General features: G+C 38.9%; 1 protein-coding gene across 5 annotated transcripts in view; it reads left to right on the top strand.

Moving 5' to 3' along the window:
- KANK1 (KN motif and ankyrin repeat domains 1) overlaps positions 1-17,913 on the top strand; it is a 238,518-nt gene that overhangs the window by 67,827 nt on the left and 152,778 nt on the right. For all 5 annotated transcript variants that reach the window (XM_037743812.1, XM_017543396.2, XM_037743796.1 and 2 more), the window contains exon 2: positions 6,062-6,188. The gene's annotated coding sequence lies outside the window, so the exon portion shown is untranslated. The remainder of the gene's footprint in view (positions 1-6,061; positions 6,189-17,913) is intronic.

Genomic DNA, 17,913 nt, shown 5'->3' with positions numbered 1-17,913 from the left:
GGTCCAGTGAGCCATGGTTGGGGAGGTAAGTGGGTGCAGGGAGTCAGTATGGGAGGGCCACCTCTGACTCTGTGGCCCAGTCAGAAGAGCCCAGAGAGGAGAGTAGCTTGCATAGATGGGACAAAAGTACTCTCCCTATGTTATTCCATTCACTTATTGCTGTGGGTTTATTCATTAACCCCACACTTGGAAAGTAATAATCTTTGGCTCCAAGAAAATTTGGAGGTTGGACCTGAAAAACCTCGACCAGACAGTGAATCAGTCCTGGATTGTGGTGAATTTTCTAAAGTGACTCCACCCCATGAGGCTTCATGGCTGTCAGCATGTCTCCAGTGATTCCTATGTTAAACAGACCCTTTTCATGGCAGTGGGGGCAAGTGGGACTGGAAGTTCTTTGTGAAATGTTTGCATGATACAAAAGCCTTCTCGTGAATCTTCTGTAAAAGCGTCCTTTATTCTGAATACCATTTTGATCTCTGATCCACTGATGGGAGTCAATGATGTTGAACTGAGAAAAATAGGTTACTAGCTATGAACCCTTCCTTCATTAGTACATTTGCTTACTAAGGGGTTAATTTAAATTGGGAATGAAGCTTAGTCCACAAACTAGAGGTGCAGAGAATATTGCACTTTGCTAAGTAGACTTAATCTTGACTCTAAGCTTCTATTGCTTTCAGGTAGCAGAAAGGTTTGCCTCAATTATTCTTGGATTTCTTTCCCATATAGCCCTCCCAGAATTGTGCCAAGGTTCCAGGCCTTACTAGTGTCATAATGTCAGGAAGGTGTCCTAAGTTATCTGTTTACACCAGTCCCTACTGCTTCTGGGCTGCATTTGAGGCAAGGGAGGATGCTTTGTCAGCATCCAACCATCCCCCTGGGATTGCTGCACACCTGAGGGTGCAGCCAGAGTGCAGGTATGGCCATCTGCCACTCTGAGTTTCACACTCATTCACCTCCAAGAGCTCCCCTTAGTCTGGGGGATCGTGCTCTCTTCTCAACTGCTTTTCTCCTTAGGGAACCCTACCACAACCTCCCTGAAGCAGGTAAGCCAGAGCCCTCGAAACTTGTGAATCAGGAAGTTTCAGAGAGAAAAACATTGAGGACTCCTGCTGCCCCAGAATCAGGTGGTGCAAAAGGCGCTGCTTCCTCTGTGGTCACCTAGCAACAGTCTTCTTGTGGCCACTTCCCCATGTAGAGGTGGCAACTGCCCTTCCTCTTAGCTACTTGCTGGGGGCTGGTGAGGAGAGTATGAGGGGCATGTGGCCTTACCTGCCTCAAATTGTCAGGAGGATATGAGGCATTTTGTTGTTGCTGCTATTGTTTGGCTGTTTCCAAAACCCATTTGGAAACCTGTTACTCCATAAGAGTGGCCTTCAAATTCCTAAACATTTTGTATAAATCTTCAGTGAATTAATAAAAGTATTTCCTTTTCCATTTTCTGGCAATGGGTAGTCTAGTTCTGTTGATATTCCTGCGAAGAAACTCATCTACCAGGCTCACTCACCCTGTGCCCTTTTGCCCTTGGAATCCACAGTGGCTAGGCTAGACTAATTGAGTACAACCAGTTTTGACAATCAGCTACCTTCCCTTTGCCATCATTGCAGATGCTGCCTTGCCCATAGCACAACCAATGCATTTAAAAAATCATTTGGGGGTGGGGGAGCTATGATCAAATAAAGGAGATCTCTATGGGATATGGCAAAGCTTGCACACAACTTTAATAAAAATATGCTGTCTTGAGCAACCAGCATATTACAGAGGCTCTGTGAATGCCTCTTCATCTAGAATTTCAGCACGAGCTGTATATAAAATATTTATACATCACAGCGTGCTTCACCCCTGACAAAAGCATGGGTTCAGATGTATGCCGTTGCTGTAGACATCACTAACGTATAAGCCACTGAAGAACCCTTAAGGTATTTATGTTAGAGAGCAAAGTATCTGTCATCATGTTAAACTTTTAGTGACTGATAATGTAGCCTAGGCTCCTAGCCAAAAATATTTTCTTGCTCTCAGAATGACAATAGTAAAGATATGTCATAGAGGAAGGGGAAGAAGAGTTTGCTAGAGAAACTTAAAAGAATGGTTGGTGCAAAGCATAGTAACTTGGTTTGTTGCTGGCAGAGAAATGGGAGTAGTCCCTGGGATTACTTCTAAGGAGGAAATTTTACTACAGATACTGCTGGGAGTAATTCTGTTACCAAGTCTTTTTTAGGATCAATACAGAGCTTATTTGTAAAAATTTAAAATCTAATTATCGTTTACTGTCTCTGGATATCTATTACATTTTATCTGTAAATGAGGAATGGAAATGCCTTCCCAGTAGGTTCATCATAAGGACTGAAAGAATAAGGGTCCTTACGAAGTCCTCAGTAAGTAGCAGCAATTTTCCCTTTTGGTTTTGTTTTTATGATGATTACTTCCACTCATTTAACTGCATGTTCTTCAAGCTTCAAAATAGATAAGTGAAGTAGTGATGTTTCCATTTTAGAAATTAAATAAACTATGGAAATGAATTGTAATACATATGACAAACCTCATATATTAGTATCCTTATATATGAAGGATCCATCAGTATCCTTATGATAAAGATCCTTTCCAGCTCTAATAGGCTTGAGTTGATTTTGTTTCCCAATGAATATACTATTTCTCTCCATTATTCAGGACATATGGATTAATATTAACACATATCAATCCATATGTGTATTAATCCATAATAGATATTAATAACATTAATTCATATATCCTTAATTGATACCTTGGATATGTGAAATTAATATCCTGGATATATGAAAAGGTATTCCAGATCAATAAGATGAACACTTTAGTAGAAAAATAGAGAGCATGAATGAGTGTAAAAAGGTACAAAGTGTTCAACCTCAAAGATATGCTAATCAAAATTTAAAACTTAAATCTGTAGAATACAGTTTTATAAAATTACCTAGTGTTAGAGGGCGTGCAGAGGAGTGGTTATTGTCATGTGCCACTGGCTCAAACATTGTGTAGGGCAAGTTATCAACTTCAGATTCTCATATTGTCCATACATTTGACCTTGACATTATCCTAGGCAAATACTTATTGGTATAGTGAAGGATATCTTTCTGAGCATTAAATACATAATCAAAAATTGGAGGCGACTTAAGTGCTTCAAGAGGATTTATTAAAACGGATTGTTTGACAGCCATTAAAAATGAAAGCATACTTCTCTAATCTTGCCTTCTCGTTTTATTTCATTGAGTTGAAAAAAAATGCAAGGATACAAGACTATTAAATGATACAGAACTTCCATCAGAATAAATGGGAAAAAAAGTTACAAGTAATACCATATGATTCAGTTTTAGTGACACTTCTATGTCCTTACACATTTGTGTGTTATGTTTATGTGTGTCATGCATGCATATCAAAGTAGGTGGTTCAACAAACTGCTAATTGTCCTCATAATTTTTATGTTTTCTTTGATTTTTTTAAAACTTACAGTAAAGAACAAAGTACTACTTTGAAGGAAAAAAAAATATTTTTTAAATAATTCAGCATAAATTATGTAGGTCACCCAAAGATAGTAATATGATATTTGATCTGAACTGGACTTCTGTTTATTTAACATATTTTGGTGTCTTTCCTTTTATGTTAAATAACTGTCATTTACCTACAGCAGCAGAAGAATATAACTCAGCTGTTGAGACCTCATAACATGTAGCTGTTGAACAGTTCTGCAAGATTTGTTAGGGAACCAAAACCAGGCATGTGAGGGTGGTGTTGGGAAAGACGAGGCGGGAAGGGTTTGCAGTCAGTTGTCAGTTCTGTCTTCAGCAGTCAGGCTGTCTGCACACGGACAGGTGAGGAGCAAGGGAAGAAGAGCAAGCTTGGGTGTTTCGTTGAGCTGTTAAGTTCAGGGTTAGAAAATGACCAGCACAAACCTTTTGGCTTAAGAACCAACGTTCTTGGCAGGAAGTCTCTGCTTGTTTCTGTTTCCCTTCCTCCCAGTTTCTCTTCAGGGTCCTGCAGTCAGCATTCTGTAGCTGCCATTTTGAAAATTGCGGATTTTCAAAATGACCTCATGATCTCCTTCCTAATTGTTAAACCCAGTGACATTTTGTCCCCATCTGCAGCATTTGCTGTGTTGTTAGTCAACTCTCTTTGGGCTTGTGTGCCTCTCCACCCTTGTGGTTCTTCTGCCTCTGTAACCACTCAGTGTCTTCTTCCATGTACCTTGACCCTTCACTGTGTCTTCTACTCACTCCCCTTAGAACCTTCATTTACCCCTAGAGCTTCAACCATCATCTTCAGGTAAAACTCTAGTGACCAGTCATCTTTCCCCATTGTGCATCATCCTTGCTGGCATTGACAGTTTGATCTTAAAGTGGTGTTTGAAATTAGAACATGTTCGCTTTGTCACAAAATCTGACAGACATTGTACGTACTTAGAACTCATATCTGGCTTTATGAGACAGCTGTCAGATTGTCTACTAGTGGTCTACCCATTGACGATGGAACAAGCTCCTTGTGTGAGCCTCAAATAAAAATGATGGAATTAATAAAAGACTCTTACCTTAAGTCACAAAGCCCCATGAATGTCAAAAAGCACTGATAGAGCCTATCCAAAAAATATGTGGTTTGTAAAAACTCTTAAGGCAATTCACACTGAAGTTAAAAGCTTAACTTGAAATAATCAGAATAGCTTTTTCCAGCTGGACAACTAAGCTTGGTAAACATGAAAGAGCCTACAATAATGTTAAGGCAGTGTGTGAGGGTTAAATTGTTTCCAAGGTCGGCTTTGCTGGGGCTTTGGATTCAAGCTGGGCCTTGACAGAGTGGAGAAAGGTCTGTGGGGGACTGATGGGCCCAAAGGCAGAGTGTAAGTATGTGTTCTTGGGAGAATGATTAGATTAATCTGATTGAATAGAGGGTGTTTATTGGAAATTAGAGAAAGATAAAGTAGTGATAGATAATGGAAGAACTGAAGGTCAACAGAGGAGTTTATATGTGATGGAAGGGAAAATCATTATCACTAAGGATGTAGACGTGAGAAAACATTAGGTTTGGAAGTTATAAGACCAGAGTACTTCAAAGTTTGTGGGATTCTATAAGGTGGGATGGGAATAACTAATATTGTTGAGTACCTGCTGTGTGATCTGTAAGGCTTAAGATCTCATTTTTATTTTACAGCAAACCTTTGGAGTATGTGTACTAGTTCCCATTTTATACATAGTGAGACTGAGTTTTAAGCAGGCATACTTATCTAAGTTTTGCAGAATGGCTGGATCAAGATTCATGCCCAGGGACATCTGACTTCAAAGCACAGTGAGGATGGAAAACTTTGAAACTAGTTCTCTATTTTACAGTCAAAAGGATGGGCCCAAGCTTGTTCAAGGTTACAGGAATAGGATGAAAGCAATTTCTCTGTAAGAGAGTGGACAGGCTGTGATCTGCAGAGGGGCCAAGTTAGAGGCTCTTGTTAAAACAAATGGGATATGCTAAAGAAGTTGGGTTTAGCCGTGGCATAGGAGTGAAAAAGGGGTAGAGGGCAGCAGGACATTTGGGGAAAGTGATGGACTAATAGTGGAAGGTGATGATGAGAGGGATGACTTAGAAACAGTTCCAAGGTTTTAGTCCCAGGGAACTGCCATTAACAGTTGTAGGAGGAAGGACATGTGTTTGTTATGGAGTGATCTGAGTAAGAATGACAGAGATTAAAAAATACATTAAGATAGAATGGTGTGCATGTGTTGATTTATGTGTATACTACCAAACACACAAAGGAGGACAGAACAGAAGGTGGAAAGCTATGAGGGATCCAGCACTTTTCTTTGCTGGTGGTGCGTCACCAGAGTGAGTAGCTAGGCTTTACCTAAAGCAAAAGGGACTCTTTGCATGGTATCTTAGGCTCCCTTTTATTCTGGCTGCCCCTGCACCCCCAGCATGAAAGTGGCTTAACTGTACTTTGATTTCGAAAGTGCATAGCTGTCTCCAATAATTGATTCCCTTCTCCTGAGGATCTCAAGCCTAAAAAAGAGTATTGTTCCATTACTTTTCCCTCAAAGAAATTTCTTTTTCCTTTCAGGACCATGGTCACTATACTGGATGGACTTCTGAACTAGTAAATTACTTTCATCTTTTAATCACACTTAGAAAATTGTCCATGGAGTTGAAATATTTATTGCAGTAATTTCTGGCCTTACGTAATTAAGGTAACATATCACTTTTTCTTTATAACTATCATGAAGTTGTCATGTTTGTCTCCTTTAACTTTGCTTTTTAGAGATACGAATTCATTCTCTTCTTTTATGCTCCAATAATCTGTTGAGATTGCTCTTGATCTGCAAATGTATGATTGCAGAAAACACTTTTATAGGATGAAATATGCATAAGCTCTTTTACTCTGAAGAATAAAAGTGAATTGTATTACTCTTTAGATTAAATCAATAAATACCCCATTTCCATAAACACAATATGCATAGACTGGATAATACTAAAGAAACTTAATAGATCAAAAGGAGTATTAAGGCTACTTGAAAAAAATGGAGATACTCAAATATTAATGTATTTCTAGCTTTATTCAATAAATAAAATCTAGAAACTAGAGTTTACATAAAAATCTGTTAACTCTTATTTCTAGAGATGATGTGTTAAAATTGTATTATATTATTTTCCAATTATTTAGAATATGTGTATGTGTTGTATGTGTTAACTTTCTCTGCTTTTGCAAATTAACATTTATTGCATGCTTGTGCTGTGCCAAGCTAAATAGTAAGCACTTTGTATTATTAATTCTCATAACCCTTGGGGTTAGTACATTTATTATCCTCATTTACACATGGGAAAATTGAGGCTCGGAGAAATTACCTGGACACGGTGGCTCACTCCTGTAATCCCAGCACTTTGGGTGGCCAAGGCAGGCAGATCACTTGAGATCAGGAGTTTGAGACCAGCCTGGCCAACATGGTAAAACTCCATCTCTACTAAAAATACAACAATTAGCTGGGGGTGGTGGCACACACCTGTAATCTCAGGTACTAGAGAGGCTGAGGCAGGAGAATCACTTAACCCAGTAGATAGAGGCTGTATTGTGCTGAGATTGCACTTCTGCACTCTAGTCTGGGCGACAGAGCTAGACTCGGTCTCTCAAAAAAAAAAAAAAAAAAAAAAAAAAAAAAAAAAAAAAAAAAAAAAAAAAAAAAAAAAAAAAAAAAAAAATGACTTGCCCATGTAATTTAAGTAATTAATTTAAGAGTGATTTAATTTTTAAAATTAAATGACTTGCCCAGCTGGTAAACCCACTGGCTCAGAACTTGAACCAGTCAGATACCAAAGCCCATGTCAGTGGGTTTTATTTTTTGCATACTTCTTTTCCTTAATAAAATGTTTATTCCTTTTTTCTACAGCATTATTTTAAATGACTGCGTAGTGTTCAGATATATGGAAATATAATGGTTTCTCTATCCTATCTCCTTTTATTAGACATTTTTGTCATTTCTTGTTTACTTTTAGAAATAGCATTGCAGTGAACATCTGTCATGCACATCTATGATTATTCCCCTAGGATAAATTGCTACAAGTGGCATTGCTGAACAGTGATAGAATATAGCACTCAGGCATTGATGTATTCTGTTAATTTACTCTGTTGATACACTCTGTTTTTTTGAAAGACCATACCGTTTATAATCTCAGTAGCAGTGTATGGAAGTACCAGATAACTTTCAGCTCTCAGCAACATTGGTAGTTAGCAATTTGAAAAAAAGTGTTGGTTTTCAAAAACCATTCTAAATATTCCTGTTTAAGTCCATATTATCCCTGGCATCTAATGCTGCAGTAGTCATTATCTCCTTACTGGTTTCTTTCTTTCTAGCACCCACTTTGCCAGTAATGGAATTAGATAGGGCGTGGAGTTTAGAGTTAGATACCTGGGTTCAAATCATGACTGTGATCTGCCTCAATTTCCCGATAAGTAAAATGAAAATAGTAATAAAACCTCTCTGGTAAAGTACTTTAGAACAGCGCCTGACTTTTGGTATGTGTTCAATAATTGTTGGCTTACTACTGTTGTCTTCCAGAAGTCCCTGCTCATATAATTTAAAAACTCCAAGGTTATACTTGTTTTTTAATGAATTATAATTATTACCAAATCAGTAATTCACAGTTGAAACTAAAGTGCTGACATTGAAGCATTGTTGGGGTTGACACTGACCAACCTGAAGATCACAAATTACCTTCCCTGACTCAGTTGAAGCTGAGAGGTCAGGGATAGAGTAATAACGGGAATAACTAGAATGTTAAAGTACTTTATATTAAGCTACCAGTGTACTTCCACACACATTATCTCATTTGATCCTCACAACACAGCTGTGAAGGAGATGGAGCAGATATTATTAATCTCATCTTACAGAGGAGGAAATTGACTTGGAGGATTAAGTGGCTTGCTCTCTGAAGGTTGTGGAAATGGTCAGTGGCAGAGCTGAATGTGTACTCTGGGCCTTCTGACTGTAAATACTCACTCTTGATGCTTCCTAACATGGTAAGTGAAGGAGGTGCAGGTGGAGATACCCAGGTCTAGAGATTTGCTGGAAAAGAAGGAGCAAAAGAGAATGCCACTGGGAGGAGGCCGCAGAGTTGGGGTAAGGGAACTTAGATATACTAAAAGTAAAGGGAGGTACCCAGTGGGGAAAGAGGTCAGGGGAAGGAGTCATAAAGAAAGGGGAAAACTGAGGGGCCAGGACTTCCATGCTCACAGGGCTGGCTGACTAGATCAGGGGGGACGGCTTCATCTTTGAGACAGGAGGGATGCTACCTGTGAACCAGGAAGGAGGGAGGAGACTCAGGTGATTTGAAATAGAAAGGAACATTAAGAGGGCCGAAGGATTATGGCCTGAATAAAGAAAGAATAAAGTATTTGTTTCTGGAGAGTAAAAGTGGTAGATTTTGGGTTTTAGATTTGAGAAGGGGAAGCCATTTAGAATATCTGTTGTGGGAAATGGGCCAAGGAATTAGAAATGCCTGCCAAAGACCTCTGCTGTGCAGCAGGCAGGACCCAGATAAAAACATCTGGGCTCTAACTCAACAGATTCTGTGAACCCCTTAGGTGTGCTGAGAATATCCTTGCCAGATGTATGTAACCACCTGAGAGCGTTTCTTTGTGAGCTCGGCGATAGGCAGGTACAGGATCAATATGAACAAGGAAATATGCCTTAATTGCTTGAGAAGTGAGGGAAAAACGGCACTTTGCAATAACCCTCTTGTTTCCAGATACCAAAGCAGCTGTCAGGCTGTGTGCCTGTCCTGGGTACCTTTTACTCAGGAGTTAAGTGCCACAGTTAAAATATTTTTGCCTGCTTCTCAGGGGGGTACATGGTTTTTTAATTAGTGAAGACCAAGCAGCAGTAGTTTTGTTTTGTGTCCTAATAGCCTTTGTTAGTATAGTCAGGGAGGTGAAGTGAGGAGATGGTGAATGGTTTCCTAAGCTTCGAAATGAAGAATTAGACTAAACATACGTTCCCCAAAGTCCCTTTCCAGCATTACCATTTCTGATTCATCTCGAGTCTACCCTGTCTCCTCCTTTACCGGGCAGTTTGGTGTGCTTCAAGTTTTGTTTTGTGGTATTTCAGATTTTTTTTTTTTTTTGCTTAGAGATTTTATGCATTATTAAAAGCAGTAAATAGTGACTGTAGAAAAATGAAAGATGTGTCAATAGGTAAAAGACCTGTTAAAAATGTGTGATTTTACCACCATTAAATAACCACTGTTCATATTCTTCCAGAGATTTTTTTAAGTATATATACCTAAATAAGATTCTTAAATTCAAAAATGCACTCTGCTTTTCTCAGTTGATAAATTATAAACCTTTTCTCCTCATCAGTTGTCACTGCTGTGTAATTATTAAGGGTTGGTGAAGATTCTGTTTCAGGAATGTATTTTAACAAATCTCACTTTGGACATGTATGTTAATGTACATCCTTCTAACTGTATTTGTGAGGGTGCTCTTAATTATTTCCTTATAAGATTAGGAAAGAGGTTTGATACATAATACATATTGCTGGAAGACTTAACCAACTTACAATTCCATCACCAGTATACGAGAGGTCTCTTTTCTCACACCCTTCTTAACATTGGATAGCAGAGTTTAAAAAAAAAAAAAAAAAAAAAAAAAACTTAACAGTTTTATAGACAGATGAAGATCTTTTCATATGCCATTTATATTCCTTTGTGAATTTTCTGTTCTTAGCCTTTGCCCATTTCTCCAGAGGGATATTTGCTATTTTTGTTACTGACTTGCAGCAACAAGATTTTAAAGATTTAACATTTTTAAAGTATCTTTTATTATAAAAATATATGAAATTTTGTAATTTGTCTTTGAATTTTATACTGCTTTTAAATGTATGTAAATATTTAAATCTAGGTAGTCAAATCTTTTCCTTTGTGGTTTCCTTATAAAGTAACTAGGAAGTAATAATGCGTGGTATTTGTTGCCCACTGTCAGTTCTTCACATAGCAGAGTAATCTCTTTGAAATGTAATCATATCTTGGCATACCCTGCCTGAGCTCATCATGGCATTCTTGTTACCATGGCCTGCAGGGCCTGGCATGATCTGGCTTTGCCTGCTCTAAAGCCCCACCTCTTGTCACTCACCCTTCGACACTGCGTTCCAGCCCCACTGGCCTCTTCTCAGTCCAAGGAATATGCCAACCTCCTTCCTGTCCCTGAGATCCTGCAGATACAGTTTTTTTGCCTGGAAAATGTGTGCATGCATGCATGCCTGTGCGCATGCACACACTCCCCTTTGAGCACTTCTCAATAGGCAATTACAGCTAGTGCTCGACTTACGACCACGATTGGTTCCGACAGACCGGTCATAACATGATTTGGTCGTAAGTTGAGTAGGCTATATGTACAGTACTGTGAAATGATGTTATAAAAATCTTTAAGTCATATTTTATCATAATTTTCTTTCATTATTGTTATATATCATAATTTTCTTTGTTCATTTTATGCCATTTGTATCATCTCTACACCATTTTGTTTGTTATTTTTACATTCGTCAGGTTTAAGTAAAACACTGCATTACCAGTACAACTGGTTTAATATTTGCAAAACATACAAAATTACAAAATACAGGTGCATACAAAAATAGAAAATACAGGTGTAAAAAATACCATAGGAAACATTTTCCCAATTGCAAAACATATCAAAATATATAAACATGTACGAAACATTTTATTGGCTGCTGATGCTTGGCTGCGGATCGTTGATGTCGTCATCTGAGGCAGCAATTGGGGTTACCGGAGTTGGTTTCTTCATAAACATGGTGAGCTTTGTCTGAATTGTATGTTTCTTTTTTTCTTCATAAATCTCATGATACGGACGAAACACATCGTGCGCCATCCGTTCAATCCTTGCAAATCGTTCGATATTTGGGTCCATTGCTTCAAAATGTATAAAAAGTTTACTCAGTAAAGATAAACCGTCTGATAATCCCTTAATGGTGAACTTTCTTTCTGGCTCCTCCTCTTCTTTCTGTGCTTCTCATCTTTCTTCTTCTGCCACTCTTTCTTCTTCCAGTTCAATTAGCTCTTCATTTGTAAGTTCTCCGGATTCTTTGTCTAGCAACTCTTCGACATCTTTCATTTCACGCCCCAAAGAAAGGTCTTTAGCGAGTTTTACTATTTTTTCCCCAAATCATTTCAAGTTCATGTTCACTGTCAAATCCATCAAAATCATTAACATAGCACTTAACACAATTTTTCCAGATGCCATTCATGCACTTTCTCGTCACAGCCTCCCAGGTGGTAGCGATATTCTTGATACACATCAAAATGTTGTAGTGTTTCCAAAAATCTACAGCGGAGCAGTCGTGGCTACCGATTGTGGTCGTAAAGTTGAATGGTCATAAGCTGCATAGGTCGTAAGTCGATCAATGCCTGTATTATTTTTATTTGTTTATTTATTTATGAGATGCAGTCTCGCTCTGTTGCCCAGGCCAGAGGCCATGGTGCTATCTCGGCTCACTGCAACCTCTGCCTTCCAGGTTCAAGCGATTTTCCTGCCTCAGTGTACCGAGTAGCTGGTCTTACAGGTGCCCACTACCACACCCAGCTAATTTTTCTATTTTTAGTAGACAGGGTTTTGCCATGTTGGCTAGGCTGATCTCAAACTCCTAACCTCAGATGATCTACTCACCTCAGCTTCCCAAAGTGCTGGTATCAAGGAGTGAGCAACCATGCCCGGCCACAATTATTATTTTTTATTAACTTACTCTTTACCTATTTCTCCCCCTAGCCTATAACTCCATAGAGGCAGGGTGCTGTCTGTGTTGTCCACAGCAAGGTCTCTAGTGCATAGCATATAGTATTTATAGAAGAAATGAATTAATATTACATCTCTAACCACAAGATTGCACAGAAATTTACCTATATCTACCTCATTGTAGTTTTATGGCTTCATTTCATATTTTAAAATATTTTATCTGTATGAAACTTAGTTTGAAATGTGATTCAAGATAGGAATTAAAATTAATTTCTTTCCCAAATGAATAGCCACCTGCAATTTTTGTAGTTCTTGTTTGTAAGAGAATCCTGACTCAAATTATAGTCCTTAAGCACTATGATACTGTTTTTTGTTTCTTTTGTTTGCTTTTCTCTCCTCGAGTAGTCCTTTGTGCAAAACATAAATGCAGAAACTGTTAATTGACTTGAGCCAAATTCCTCATGAGCATGCTGGCTTAGTACCGAGAAAGATGATACTGGGGTCAGCCACTATAGCCTGCTTCTAAGAGGAAGGAAGAAATAATGTGACTGACTTAGGGATTTGTACTTGCTCAATTCTAATGCTAGTAGACAATCTTGTTTTAGATAATTCTGGCTGCCATTTTTTTTTAAACCATTGAATTTGAACATTATAGTGACTGCTTTTCCTGTCTCTAGATGTGGAATAAAAATCTTTTGGCAGACCATGTGTTTCAAGTTTTGGTTTGGAAAATAACGGTCATTATTCCTTTCCATATTTTAACTCTTTGAAAATTCATGACAAAAGTCATATGTGCCCATTGTCAGATATTCAAACAGTAAAACATTTATACAGACAAAAAAGGACTCTTGTATCCCACTTTCTGATCCTATCCCTTAATATAACCACTGCTGAGTTTATTGTATATCCTTCCAGACTTTGGTTTTTTTTTTTTTTTTTTTTTTGAGACAGAGTTTCACTCATGTTACCCAGGCTGGAGTGCAATGGCGCGATCTCGGCTCACCCGCGGCCTCAGCTTCCTGGGTTCAGGCAATTCTCCTGCCTCAGCCTCCTAAGTAGCTGGGATTACAGGCACGTGCCACTATGCCCAGCTAATTTTTTGTATTTTTAGTAGAGACGGGGTTTCACCATGTTGACCAGGATGGTCTCGATCTATTGACCTCATGATCCACCCGCCTCGGCCTCCTAAAGTGCTTTCCAGACATTTTTTATGCTTAGTGGATATATTAGATCTTTACACATATCCCTGCCCCCACCCCACCCCCACCATATACTTGCATGGTTTTTCTGACTAATGTCACGAACTTTCTTATACACATTAGTAGAATTCAAAAACACCTGAAGCCTTTGTTTTTTGGCTGGTGGCATCTTAGAGAAGTTACCAATTGATGTTTTCACAGGACTTTAAACACAAAGACCCGATTCGTTTGTGTAAATTATTGGATACAGTCTTCCAGAGGGCAGGGGCTTGGGCACATTCAGGAACATCGTTTAATCTGATGATTATTATTTCCATCCCACTACAGAGGGAGAAATGGGGGCTTAAAAGGGACAGGAGTGAATTCTTCTAAATTCATGAAAATGAACACTTAGCCTAAAATGTGTTCACTGGGTTATGACACATAGCTGGATTTCTAGTGAATGGGATAAGAGGTGGGGTGCTATCAGTGTATAATTTTTTTTTTGAGACAGAGTCTTGCTCTGTTGCCAGGCTGGAGTGCAGTGGTACAATTTCAGCTCACTGCAATATCTGCTTCCCGGGTTCAGGTGATTCTCCTGCCCCAACCTCCCAAGTAGCTGGGACTATAGGCATGCTCCACCATGTCTGGCTAATTTTTGTGTTTTTAGTACAGACGAGGTTTCACCAGGTTGGCGGTGATGGTCTTGATCTCTTGACCTTGTGATCCACCCACCTCGGCCTCCCAATATAAAATATTTTATAACTTTGTCTCTTATTTCTGCTTCTCTCCTCCGGTCATGAAAATACAAGATAAATTTGGAGTGGGTAAGGGTGGAGAGCAAAGTGACTCCCTCGGCTGTGCCCTTCACACTGGCTTTAAAAAGCCTGCAGCTGACTGCCCTGGGGTCTGATCTATGGCGCTGCACTCCAGAGAACTACAAGGTGTGCTGTAAGTGATGGGGGCTGTGGACTTAGGCAGAATTGCACTTGTTGGGGGTTTTCACAGTACCCACCTTATTATACTGGAGAGGCAAGTTTCATTACTTAAGGGGACAATTTATGGCAATAGACTTATCTCCTTGTTTTAGCTTTTTATGTTTTTCTGCCTTTAATAAAACGTGAAGTCACAAAGCAATTAAATAGTAGTGTAGTTTTCAGGCAGGAGGTGGAGAACGGCTAACTAGGGGGAAAGGCCAACATGATTGACAGTGGCTGGCTGGAGATTTACATTGAGAATAACTCGTTCTTCAAAACTTTCTTCATTTTCTGGTGAGAATTATGGGGCAAATCATATACCAGAAGGATGGATGATTAAAAATGTGGGAGTTATGATTTCTTTTTGACTTTGTAAGTCTCTAAATCCTCCACCTTAACATAGAGTTCTTATTTCAAAATGGGAACCAGCCCTGCCAGAGACTAAAGTGAGTCAGAAATACTCTAAAATCTTCAATTGTTAGTGTGAGATTGTTTATATTTTGTAAAATTTCTTAAGATACAGTGAACAGAAGTTGAGAATCTGAGTGGTTTTTTTTTCATTTCCTAAACTCTGATCCACAATTATAGATGTTTTTGAATATTCAAAAATATCGAATGTGATTTCAGTTGTTTCTAGAATTTAAAAAAAATAATTTTTGACACTTTAAATAAGGAAAAGATTTTAAAAACCGAATGTAAAAATCTGGAGAGCTTAGATTCCCTGTCTCTCCTTTTCCAGCCTCCTCAATATATAAAACAAATCCTTTTGATTCAGCCACTCTGTATTGATAGTGGCCTATTTATTACAATCAGAAGAATTAAACAATAAAGATATATAGATACTTTGTCACTTTTTCCTGTAGAAGCAATTTGATTTTAAAAATTTTTATTCAGCAGAATGCAATTTCAAAAAGGATTTTTAGAAAAGCTCACTTTTGATTTAAAGTTCTCGTTTTGTTCTAATAATCACATTGAAATGGCCAAAACAAATAGTTTAAATTAAAATGCAGTGGTGGCCTGGCATGGTGGCACATGATTGTAGTCCCAGCTACTCAGGAGGCTAAGGCCAGCAGATTACTTGAGCCCAGGAGTTCAAGACCAGGCAGGGCAACATAGTGAGACTCTGTCTCTATTTCTAAAGTGTGGTGATTGGTACCTGTTGGGAGAAGGGTTAACTGAGAGTCATTCACATGGCCCAGAAAGTAAGTGGCTACAACGACAGTACTTTTTCTGGTGTGTATTTCTCTTGCTGTGAAAGCACTCTGAAGGGGAGACCTCATGCCATTGCAGGAGCACCTGAGCTTCAGTCTTCAGCATTGCAAATAGAACAAGAACCTGAGGAAAAGCCCAAACAATGAGCCTGCTGTGATTTAGGGTGTGCTTTTAGACAGTTATTCATAATAATTTTTTTTTTTTTAGGCAGGGTCTCACTCTGTTGCCCAGACTAGAGAGCAATGGCATGATCATAGCTTACTGAAGCCTCAGATTCCTAGGCTCAAGCAGTCCTCCCACCTCAGTCTACTGAGTAGCTGGGACTACACTGTGTGCCACCACATCTGGCTAATTTACTTTTTTATGGAGGTGAGGTCTTGCTTTGTTGCCCAGGCTGGTCTCAGACCCCTGGCCTCAGGTGATCCTCCTACATGGGCCTCCCAAAGTTCTAGGATTACAGGCATGAGCCACTGCGCCCAACCTCATGAGAATATTTATGAAGATAGATAGAATTGTTAATTTCCACAGCTTGACAAAGGATAACAAACAGCTTTTACAGTTTGAACATCCCTTATCCCAAATGCTTGGGACCAGAATTACTTCGGACTTTGGACTTTTTTGGATTGGGGAATATTTACATATACATAATGAAATGTCTTGGGGATGGGACACAAGTCTAAATACAAAGTTGGTTTGTGTTTCATACACACTTTAGATATAAAGCCTGAAGGTAACTTTATATAATATTTTTAATAATTTTGTGCATGAAATAAAATTTTGACAGCATTTTGACTGTAACCTGTCATGTGAGGTCAGGTGTGAAATTTCCACTTTTGGTGTCATGTCAGCATTGAAAAAGTGTTGAATTTTGAAGCATTTCTATTTCAGATTTTTGGATTAAGAAAGTTCAATTTGTACGCCAAATTAGTAAATATTATTTGAGTTCCTACCCACATCCCTCTGTGTGAGGTCTAGAAGCAGCCATGGTTTAGTTTCCTCACCTGTAAGGGAGGGTGTGGAACTTCTTTTAATCTACATCACTGTAGGTTAAGTTTGGATAGAGAAAAGACTAAAGGTAGCCATGGCTGGCTGTCCTCTGAGCCCCTATGCTAAGCTTAACTGGGCATTTGTTTCTGGCAGTGGATCATTTTGCTGTCATGGAGCCAAGGATTATATACCATCTCTGGTTTTGAGTATTTCCTTTTCTCCTGGCAATAGCTCTTTATTTAAGAGTGTTCCACAGAGAGGCAACAGAAGATGCCCGTTTACGCTAGGTACCACTGTCTCACTAAGACCAAAACACCAATGGGGAACTGGTAAAGTAATGATGGTGGACTTCATTATATGATGTCCACCATCATTACTTTACCAGTTGTCCACCATCATTACTTTACCAGTTCCCCATTGGTGTTTTGGTCTTACCTATACATTATTCTTTAAACTTTTATTTATTTTTAATGAGACAAAATTCACATAATATAAAAATAGGCAATTTAATAATTGACAATTCAGTGGTATTTAGTATGTTCATAATTCTGTACAGCTGCCACCTGTACCCAGTAATTGGTAACGCCCTACTCCCTCCTCCCTCTCATCCCTGACAATCATAAATCTGCTTTCTGTCTCTGAATTTACAATTCTAGCTATCACATGTAAAATAAATGGTCTCATACAATATGTGACCTTTCGTGTCTGGCTTCTTTCACGTTCATCCATGTTGTAATGTCCACGCCATTTTATAGCTGAATAGTACATGGTATGGATGTGTCATAATTTGTTTATTCATTCATCTGTTGATGGGCATTTGATTTTTCCCACCTTTTGATTGTTATGAATAAGGCTGCTATGAACGTGGCGTATAAGTACTTGTCTCTTTTCATACCTCTGAATTAAATTGCTAGGCCATATGGCAATTCTATATAACCTTTTTGGAAAACCATTTTCCACGGGGCCAAACAATTTCTAGTCTCACCATCAATGTACAAGATTCCAGTTTCTCCACATCTTTACAAACACTTATTTTCCTTTTTAAAAAAATTATTGTTGGCCGGGTGCGGTGGCTCATGCCTGTAATCCCAGCACTTTGGGAGGCTGAGGCGGGTGGATCACGAGGTCAAGAGATCGAGACCATCCTAGTCAACATGGTGAAACCCTGTCTCTACTAAAACTACAAAAAATCAGCTGGGCATGGTGGCGCATGCCTGTAATCCTAGCTACTGGGGAGGCTGAGGCAGGAGAATTGCCTGAACCCAGGAGGTGGAGGTTGCGGTGAGCCAAGATCGCGCCATTGCACTCCAGCCTGGGTAACATG

The sequence above is a fragment of the Cebus imitator genome, unplaced genomic scaffold, assembly GCF_001604975.1.
Source record: "Cebus imitator isolate Cc_AM_T3 unplaced genomic scaffold, Cebus_imitator-1.0 Scaffold155, whole genome shotgun sequence".
NCBI classification, from domain to species: Eukaryota; Metazoa; Chordata; class Mammalia; order Primates; family Cebidae; genus Cebus; species Cebus imitator.
Note: the sequence above shows the minus strand (reverse complement) of the source record. Positions and strands in the feature narration are given on the sequence as shown.